At 49.2% G+C, this 9,435-nt stretch overlaps 1 long non-coding RNA gene across 2 annotated transcripts in view; it reads left to right on the top strand.

Annotated features, from left to right (window-relative positions):
• The first annotated feature begins 1,472 nt into the window (after positions 1 to 1,472).
• Positions 1,473 to 9,435, top strand: part of LOC132377541 (uncharacterized) — a 33,362-nt gene continuing 25,399 nt past the window's right edge. For both annotated transcript variants that reach the window (XR_009506682.1, XR_009506681.1), the window contains exon 1: positions 1,473 to 1,530. This is a non-coding gene — a long non-coding RNA (uncharacterized LOC132377541). The remainder of the gene's footprint in view (positions 1,531 to 9,435) is intronic.

Genomic DNA, 9,435 nt, shown 5'->3' with positions numbered 1-9,435 from the left:
GAAGTTTTATAAGATGTTGGTGAGGACCAATTTGGAGTACAGTGTGCAGTTTTGGTCACCTATCTGCAGGGAAGATGTAACCAAGGTTGAAACGACAGAGAAAATTTAAAAGGATGTTGCTGAGTTGTAAGAGAAGATTGAAAAGGTTAGGACTTAACTCCTTAGAATGTAGAAGATTGAGAGATTTGATAGCAGTATACAAAGTTATGAGAGGGCAAATGCAAACTTGCTTTTTCCACTGAGGCTGGGTGGGACTACAACTAGAGGTCATGGGTTAAGGGTGAAAAGTGAAAAGTTTTAAGGGGAACGTCAGTGGAAACTTCTTCACTCAGAGGTCGGTAAGTGTGGAATGAGCTGCCAGCGCAAACTGGATTTCAACGTTTAAGAGAAGTTTGAATAGGTACATGGATGGAGGGAGTATGGAGGCATAATGGTCCCAGGGCGGTAATGGTTCGGCATGGACTAGAATATCTGAAGGGCCTGCTTCAGTGTTGTACTGTTCAATGACGTAAACATTCCTGGTGCTGTGTATCAGGTGACTGATCTGACCAGGATTTTATGTCACTGAATATACACAATGACACACGTAGCGTATGGCTAGGACTGCACACCATTGCGGACTTTGAGAGGAAACATTGGCGCCTTGCTCCCAGGTGAGCTGAACGTTTCTTACGCTCGCTTCGAGGTTGATAGGACTGAACCCCCCAAGGAGAGCCGCCAACGAGACCTGCTCCTTGGTCATCTCCAAGGCTGAGGTGCGTAGAACATTCCAATGTGTCAACAGCCGCAAGGCAGCGGGGCCGAACAGCATCCCAGGGCGCGTCCTTGAACAGCTGGCTGGTGTGTTTACAGACATTTTCAACCTCTCCCTCTCCCAGTGCAGAGTGCCCTCCTGTTGCCAATCGTCCATCATTGTCCCTGTGCCATCTGAACGACTGGCACTCACAAGCAAATGCTTTGAGCGGCTGGTTACCACCCACACTGGACCCCTACAATTCACCTACCGACGGAACCGGTCCGCCGGTGACACCATAGCCACAGTCCTCACTCACCCAGAGAAGAGGGACGCATACGTTAGAACGCTGTTCCTGGACTACAATTCAGCATTCAACACCATAATTCCCTCCAGGCTTGACAAGAAGCTCAGAGACCTCGGCCTTCACCCTGCCTTGTGCAGCCGGATCCTGGACTTCCTGTCAGATCACCGACAGGCGGTAGGGATGGGCTCCCTCACCTCTGACCCTCAACACAGGTGCCCCCAGGTTTGTGTCCTGAGTCCCCTCCTCTACTCCCTTTACACCCACGACTGTGCAGCCACACTCAGCTCCAATCTGCCGATCAAACTTGCAGATGACACAACTTTGATCAGCCTTAATTCTATTACAGACGAGACAGCCGACAGAAGAGAGGTGGTGCCAGGATAACAAGCTCTCCCTCAATGTTCAAAAAACAAAAGAGGTGATGGTGGATTACAGGAGGAACGGTGACAGGCTCAGCCCGATCAACACCGATGGGTCTTCAGTTGAGAGGGTGAGTGGTTTCATGTTCCCCGGTATACACACCTGGACTCTGCACACCAGCTTTGTGGCAGAAAAAGCACAACAGCATCTCTTCCACCTCAGGCAACTGAAGAAGTTCGGCCTGAGCCCCCAGATCCTCAAGACCTTCTACTGGGGCACCACTGAGAGCATCCTGTCTGGCACGAGAACCACACTAACCGTGATCATTGGGCATTGCAGAGAGTGGTACGGACAGCCCCGCGCATCTGTGGACGTGAACTTCCCTCCATTGAGGGCATTTACAGCAGCAGGTGCAGAAAGAAGGGCTGGAAGATCATCGGGGACACCGGTCACCCCCCCCCCCAACCATAAACTGTTCCAGCTGCTTCCGCCTGGCAAACCCTACCACAGCATTAAAGCCCGGACCAACAGGCCACGGGACAGCTTCTGTCTACTAGCCATCGGACTTTTAAACTCACAGGTCTCTACATTACAGCTGAGTCAGAACACTAAGATTTCAGCTCTTTCAATTGTGGGGTGGATGTAAGATTTAAATAAGTTCAGATAATTTCAATTCAAACAAAGGAACAATTCTTTTATCAATCCTCCTTCTCTAAGGGAGCGGAGGCTTTGCTTGTAATTGGCTCCATACACAGACTGTCACCATGAGCGGCCGCTGTCACAGGAACACTCCATCTCTGGAGATAAACACCTTTAAACTGGATCCCAGCACAAACTCAGACACACACCAACTCACACGCACACACACACACACCACACGCCCACTCACACACGCACACCACATGCACACTCACACACACACGCACACACTCACACACACACTCACACTCACACACACACGCACACACTCACACACACACTCACACTCACACACACGCACTCACACACAGACACTCTCACACACTCACACTCTCTCACACACACACACTCAAACACACATGCACACACACACACACACATGCACACACACTCACACACACACGCACACACTCACACACACACATACACACTCACACACACGCTCTCACACTCACACACACACACAGACACTCTCACACACTCACACTCTCTCACACACACACACTCAAACACACACGCACACACACATGCACAAACACACATACATGCACACACACACTCACACACACAATCACAAACACATGCTCACATACACACACACTCACACACATGCACACACACTCACACAAGCACACATACGCACTCACACACAGACACTCTCACACACTCACACTCTCTCACACACACACACTCAAACACACATGCACACACACACACTCACACACGCACACACTCACACACACACACTCACACACAGACACTCTCACACACTCACACTCTCTCACACACACACTCAAACACACACGCACACACACATGCACACACACTCACACATACATGCACACACACATGCACACACACTCACACACATGCACACACACTCACACATGCACACATACACACTCACACACACATGCACACACAATCACAAACACACACACTCACACACGCACACACATGCAAACACACACACACAAATACACACACACACTCACACACATGCACACACACACTCTCACACACATGCATGCACACACACACTCACACACACACATGCACACACACATGCAAACACACTCACTCCCACCCACACTCACACTCACACACACACATATATTGGAACAGAGAGAAACACTTTAGAAAATTGAACATACAACAGTACAGCACAGGCCCTTCAGCCCACAGTCTTGTGCCAACCCTTTAACCTAATCTAAGATCAGTCATGCCCGCCCACATAACCCTCTCTTTTTCTATCATCCATGTGCCTATCTAAAGTCCCTAATCTCTCTCTAATATATCTGCCTCTGGCACCAATGGTGGAAATATGTTCCACACACTCACCACTCCGTGTAAAAAAACTTACCTCTGATATCTCCACCATGCTTTGCTGTAGTCACTTTAATATTATGCACCCTTGCATTAGCCATTTCCGCCCCAAGAAGAATTCTCTGGCTAAAGCTTCCACTTCCTTCCTTTTCTGGCCCCGGTCTCCAAAGTGTTTTCCCACTAACATTTCCACCAGTTGCCCAGCCACACTCCCTGAACTGAGGCCAAGTTGAACTATCTACTTACTGGGTACAATAGCTTTCCCAGTGCATTTTGCAATTCTACCCACTAGATTAGACTCTTCAATTATTATTTTATCTTCAGCTTAGAAATTAATTACCTGCTAGTATTTTTATTACCACTTATATGCATGGAACTGTTTAGTGTGTCCCTAGTGGTGACAGTGTGTATATGCAGTTGTTCAGTCTGTCCCCTAGTGGTCACAGTATGTATATGCAGTTGTTCAGTGTGTCCCTAGTGGTGACAGTGTGTATATGCAGTTGTTCAGTGTGTCCCCTAGTGGTCACAGTATGTATATGCAGTTGTTCAGTGTGTCCCCTAGTGGTCACAGTGTGTATATGCAGTTGTTCAGTGTGTCCCCCTACTGGTCACAGTATGTATATGCAGTTGTTCAGTGTGTCCCTAGTGGTGACAGTGTGTATATGCAGTTGTTCAGTGTGTCCCCTAGTGGTCACAGTGTGTATATGCAGTTGTTTAGTGTGTCCCTAGTGGTTACAGTGTGTATATGCAGTTGTTCAGTGTGTCCCCTAGTGGTCACAGTGTGTATATGCAGTTGTTCAGTGTGTCCCCTAGTGGTCACAGTGTGTATATGCAGTTGTTCAGTGTGTCCCCTAGTGGTCACAGTGTGTATATGCAGATGTTCAGTGTGTCCCCTAGTGGTCACAGTGTGTATATGCAGTTGTTCAGTGTGTCCCCTAGTGGTCACAGTCTGTATATGTAGTTGTTCAGTGTGTCCGCTAGCGGTCACAGTGTGTATATGCAGATGTTCAGTGTGTCCCCTAGTGGTCACAGTGTGTATATGCAGTTGTTCAGTGTGTCCCCTAGTGGTCACAGTGTGTATATGCAGTTGTTCAGTGTGTCCCCTAGTGGTCACAGTGTGTATATGCAGATGTTCAGTGTGTCCCTTCACAGTTACATTTGTTTGATTTTGGAAGCTTCTCTGGTGTTGCTTGTTTTGAATAGGGGCTACCTGATTTGTTAACTCTTATCTACAAATTTGTATGGGATGTTTCTTATCTATGGGTATAAAAGGAGTCAACCTCAAGGCTTCTGCCATCATTTGCTTCTCTCTCCTTTTACTCAGTAGACCTGTAAGTTTTTCAATTTTCTTTCCTCTATTAGTGTTTCTCCACATAAATTTTGACACCCTAACTAACCAAGAAACTATCAACCTCCACTTTAAATATACCCAATGATTTGGGCCCCACAGCCAGCTGCCGTAATGAATTTCACAGATACACCTCCATCTAGCTAAAGAAATTCCTCCTCATTCAGCGGGCCAGGCTGCATCTATGGAAAAGAGTCAACATTTTGACACTTTATCAGGACTAGAAAGAAGATGGACAGTTAGAGCAAGAAGGTGGGGGGAGAGGAGGAAGAAGTACAAGGTGGCAGGTTATAGGTGAAAGTGGGAGGGGGAGGGATGAAGAAAAGAGCTGGGAAGTTGTCTGGTGAAAGAGATAAAGAGCTGGTGAAGAGGAATCTGATAGGAGAGGACAGAAGACCACGGAGGAAAGGGAAGAGGGAGGTGATGGGCAGGTAAGGAGATGAGGTGAGAGAGGGAAGCAGGAGTGGGAATAGTGAAGGAGGCCAATTAGCAGAAGTTCAAGAAATCAATATTCATGCCATCAGGTTGGAGGCTACCCAGACAGAATATAAGGTGTTGCTCCTCCAGCCTCATCAGAGCAGCAGAGGGGATCATGGACTGATGTCGGAATGGGAATGGAAAAAAGACTTGAAATGTGTGGCCACTGGGAAATCCCCCTTTTTCTGGTGAATAGCTTGGCGAAGAAGTCTTCCAGTCTACATCAGGTCTACAGGAGGCCACACCACACGGTAGATAACCCCAAGTGTCGCCTCACCTGGAAGGTCTGATTGGTAGTGAGGGAGGAGGTGTAGGGGCAGGTATGGATCTTGTTCCACTTAGGTACAAGGGTAAGTACCAGGAGGGAGATCAGTGGGGAGGGATGAATGGACAAGGGAGGGAAAGATGTGTTTGACAGTGGGATCCATTTGGAGATGGCGGAAGTTATGGAAAATTATGTGCTGGATGTGGAGTCTAGTGCCGTGGAAGGTGAGGACAAGAGGAACCCTATCCCTGGTGGAATGATGGGAGGATGGGGTGAGGGCAGAGATACAGGTGAGGACAGTGTTGATGGTGGAGGACCCTTTGAAGGAGGAAAACATCTCATTAGTGCTGGAGTGGAACAGGTTGGGTCAGTTGCCTAGAGAGAAGGAGCTAAAGGTATGAAGGAACTGAACCTCAGGGATAAAACAGAGTTGACCTCAACCTCCCTGTCCAGGTAGACCCATTGTTTCTGCTTGTTCCTGCCCCTTCAAACTTATATCTGCATACTGTGAAACAGTTCTGTACCCCCCAGTTCAGTCCCTTCCTACCTTCATCCATGACACTTCACACACTCTGGATCTTTTCAATGGTTTCAAGTTCCCTGGCCCCAATTGTCTCATTTTCACCATGGACCTGAAGTCCCTTGACACCTCAATCCCCCGTCACAAGGGCCTGAAAGCTCTCCATTTCTTTCTAGACAACAGACCCAACCTGCTCCCTTCCTCCTTCTGATGGAATTGGTCCTCACTCTCAATAATTTCTCCTTCGGCTCTTCCCATTTCCTTCAAACCAGAGATGCAGCCATGGGTAGTCTCGTGGGTCCCAGCTATGCCTGCCTCTTTGTTAGCTACATGGAACAGTCTATGTTCCAGACCTACACCCGTATCACTCCTCAACTTTTCCTACACTACATCGATCACTCCTTCCTGCACCCACTTCACTTCCACCCTACCCTCAAATTTACTTGGCCCATTTCCAACACCTGCTTCCCCTTTCTCAATCTCCCCATTCCTATCCCTGGAGACAGATATCTTTTACAAACCCAATGATTCTCACAGCTACCTAGACTATATCTCTTCCCACCCTGTCCGCTTGTAAAAATACCATCCTCTTCTCTCAATTTCTCTGCCTTCACCACATCTGCTCACAGCATGAGGATTTTCATTCCAGAATGAAGGAGGTGTCCTCCTTTTTCAAAGAAAGGGGTTTTCCTTCCTCCACCATCAATGCTGCCCTCACCTGCATCTCTTACATTCCGCACACATCTGCCCTCATCCCATCCACCTGCCACCCCACCAGGAACAGGGTTCCTCGTGTCCTCACCTACCACTTTTCTTGCCTCTGCATCCAGCACATAACTCCCTGTAACTTGCAGCACCTCCAACGGGATCCCAGCACCAAGCACGTCTTTCCCTCCCCCCTACCCTTTCTGCTTTCTGCAGGGATCGCTCCCTACACGACTCCCTTGTCCACTCGTCCCCCCACCCCCCCATCCCTTCCCACCGATCTCTCTCCTGGCACTTATCCTTGTAAATGGAACAAGTGCTTCACCTGCCCCTACACCTCCTCCCTCACCACCATTCAGAGACCCGCACAGTGAGGCGACACTTCACCTGTGAGTTTATTGGGGGCATCGTTGCTCCCTGTATGGCCAGCTGCATGTCGGTGAGATTCGCTGAGTACCTACGTGCGGTCTGCCAGAAAACAAAGCAGGATCTCCCATCGGCACCGCCGCGATGAGGCCACACGCAGGGTGGAGGGGCAATACCTTGTGTTCCGGCTGGGTAGCCTCCAACCCGATGGCATGAACATTGACTTCTCTAACTTCCGGTGACTCTCCCCTTCACCATTCCCCAATCCTGTTTCCCTCTCTCAGCTCATCTCCTTACCTCTGCGGCTCCTCCCCCTTCCCTCTCTAACTTCTCCTATCAGATTATCCCTCCTCCAGCCCTTTATTTCGTTCGCCTATCACCTACAACCCTGTACTTCTTCCTTTGCTCCCCCCACCTTCTTGCTCTAACTTCTCATCTTTGTTTTCTCCAGTCCTATTAAAGGGTCTCAGCCTGAAACGTTGACAATTTACTCTTTTCAGTAGATGCTGCCTGGCTTGCTTGCTAAGCTCCCTCAGCATTTTGCCTGTGTTGCTTGGGTCTCCAGCATCTGAAGATTTTCTCATCTTTGTCCTCCTCATCTCTGTTCTAAATGGATGTCCTTCTATTTTGAGTTTCAACTCCCCCGCAATTGAATACATCCTCTCCTCTTCTGCTCTATCGAGGTCTCTGAATATTCGATAGGTTTCAATGAGATCCCCCCCCCCCCATTCTTCTAAACTCTCGTGAGTACAGGCCCAGAGCCACCAAACTCTTCTCATCCATTAACCTCTTCATTCCTGAGATCCGTTTTGTGAACCTCCTCTGGACCGTCGCAATGCTCGCACATTTTTGTTAGATAAGGGGCCCAGATCTGCTGCAAGTGTGGTCTCACCAGTGCCTCAGCATCGCATCCTTGTTCTGACTCTCCAGTCCTTTGGAAGTGTGATCACTTCCATTTTTATTCCTACAATCAGATAGCTTTCTCGGATGGAATCACCAATTACCGCAGAGATGGACCCTCGGTCAGAATTAAAGCACCATCTCTTCTGTTACCATCACTGCCCAGCTGCCCATCACTTCTGAAACTTCTATATCCTGGAACGTTGAGTTCCCAGCTCTGTAAAGCCCTGGTGAGACCACACCTGGAATATTGTGTTCAGTTCTCGTTGCCCCATTACAGGAAGGATGTGCAGCTTTAAAGAGAGGGTGCAGAGGAGATTTACCAGGATGCTGCCTGGATTAGAGAGGGTGCAGAGGAGATTCACCAAATGCTGCCTGGATTAAAGAGGGTGCAGAGGAGATTTACCACGATGCTGCCTGGATTAGAGAGGGTGCAGAGGAGATTCACCAGGATGCTGCCTGGATTAGAGAGGGTGCAGAGGAGATTCACCGGGATGCTGCCTGGATTAGAGAGGGTGCAGAGGAGATTCACCGGGATGCTCCCTGTATTAGAGAGGGTGCAGAGGAGATTTACCAGGATGCTGCCTGGATTAGAGAGGGTGCAGAGGAGATTCACCAGGATGCTGCCTGGATTAGAGAGGGTGCAGAGGAGATTCACCAGGATGCTGCCTGGATTAGAGAGGCTGCAGAGGAGATTCACCGGGATGCTCCCTGTATTAGAGAGGGTGCAGAGGAGATTTACCAGGATGCTCCCTGTATTAGAGAGGGTGCAGAGGAGATTTACCAGGATGCTGCCTGGATTAGAGAGGGTGCAGAGGAGATTCACCAGGATGCTGCCTGGATTAGAGAGGGTGCAGAGGAGATTCACCAGGATGCTGCCTGGATTAGAGAGGCTGCAGAGGAGATTCACCAGGATGCTGTCTGGATTAGAGAGGGTGCGGAGGAGATTTACCAGGATGCTGCCTGGATTAGAGAGGAGATTAACCAGGATGCTGCCCGGATTAGAGAGGGTGCAGAGGAGATTTACCAGGATGCTGCCTGGATTAGAAAGGCTGCAGAGGAGATTCACCAGGATGCTGTCTGGATTAGAGAGGGTGCGGAGGAGATTCACCAGGATGCTGCCTGGATTAGAGAGGGTGCAGAGGAGATTCACCACGATGCTGCCTGGATTAGAGAGGGTGCAGAGGAGATTCACCGGGATGCTGCCTGGATTAGAGAGGGTGCAGAGGAGATTCACCGGGATGCTCCCTGTATTAGAGAGGGTGCAGAGGAGATTTACCAGGATGCTGCCTGGATTAGAGAGGGTGCGGAGGAGATTTACCAGGATGCTGCCTGGATTAGAGAGGGTGCAGAGGAGATTTACCAGGATGCTGCCTGGATTAGAGAGGAGATTAACCAGGATGCTGCCCGGATTAGAGAGGGTGCAGAG

The sequence above is a fragment of the Hypanus sabinus genome, chromosome 18 (assembly GCF_030144855.1).
Source record: "Hypanus sabinus isolate sHypSab1 chromosome 18, sHypSab1.hap1, whole genome shotgun sequence".
Taxonomy (NCBI): Eukaryota; Metazoa; Chordata; class Chondrichthyes; order Myliobatiformes; family Dasyatidae; genus Hypanus; species Hypanus sabinus.
This window is presented reverse-complemented; position numbering and strand designations above follow the sequence as displayed.